Below are 1,407 nucleotides of genomic sequence, written 5' to 3'. Positions count from 1 at the left end.
TCACAGCTACTCTTGTGTGTATACAGACAGAGCTCCTAGATGCTCCCAGAGATGGACACCATCCATGCCGAACGATGGGAGACCGGATACAGGGAAGGCTGGGGCTTGAGGTCCTGAAGCCTTGATGGGCTATGGTGGGTTGGAGGAGCAAGGGGCCTTCAGGGAGGGCTTGGCACAGGCACAGGGATGCCATCGGACAAGATGCTCAGCACCAAACACCAGGAGAACACCTGAGCACACACGTGTATTCTTGTACACAAGTATTCACACACATATGTGCACACACACACACACATCACACACTCACACTTAATGAAAGGGAGCACCACAGAACAGAGAGCTGGGGAGCACCACAGAACAGAGAGCTGGGGAGCATCACAGAACAGAGAGCTGGGGGAGGGGGGGCAGGCCTCCTTCCTCCAGGCAATGGTCTCCGTGTCAGCTTTTCCTCTGGCTGGTTCCTAGGATACAGAAGGGTGGAGGCAATTTCCCTATGTGCCTTTCTTTCCATCCAGGCATTTGGGTGGGTCCCTTACTGCCAGGGACTGGAATGCTCCAGTCCTAGCACTAAGTGACTGGACAGGTCCCACTAGTGCAAGCCTCGCCTGCTGGCAATTTGAACCTGCACTGACTCCACACTTGAACCCACCGCGTAACTAACACCAGGATGAATGCCCGGCCTCTCTGCCCTCACATTGCGCGTCTCCCCACTGTGGCTCACCTGCTCACTTCTGCACCAAGGCACATAAATCACGGCAGGATATCCCATCTCTCTCATTCCTCACTACAGCACAGAGACAAGAGTGGTCCAGCTATCTCGTTGTCCACTTTTATGACCTTTCATGTGTTTGGGTGTTTTGCCTGCACGCATGCGCATACGCTACGTGGATGCCCGGTGCCCAGGGAGGTCAGAAAGGAGCCTTGGAGTTAGTTACGGATGGTTGTAAACCGTCTGTGGGGGTTTGGGCACTGAACCCAGGTCCTCTACAAGACCAGCAAGTGCTCTTTACCACTAGACCATCTCACCAGCCCCTCACTGTCAGCTTTTTCTGTTTGTTTGTTTTTTCCCCTAAGACAGGGTTTCTCTGTGTAGTCCTGGTTGTCCTGGAACTGGCTCTGTAGACCATCCTGGCATCCAACTCCTAGATCCACTTGCCTCTGCCTCCTGAGGGCTGGGATTAAAGGTGTGCGTGACCAGTGCTGGCCTACTACCAGCTTTTTATACTGTCCTGTTCCAGACTCTCTAAAGGACACCTAAAAAACATGGTCTTGTTCAGGGGACCTGGCATTCTTGGGAACTTCATACACATGGTGCGCTGCTACATCCATTCCAGTAGTGACACATTACAGGCCTGAAAGCCTGGAAGCAGTCCTGAGGCAGGGAGTTTCAAGGAAACTTTGCCTCCT

Source organism: Mus caroli, chromosome 4, assembly GCF_900094665.2.
Source record: "Mus caroli chromosome 4, CAROLI_EIJ_v1.1, whole genome shotgun sequence".
NCBI lineage: Eukaryota > Metazoa > Chordata > Mammalia > Rodentia > Muridae > Mus > Mus caroli.
Note: the sequence above shows the minus strand (reverse complement) of the source record.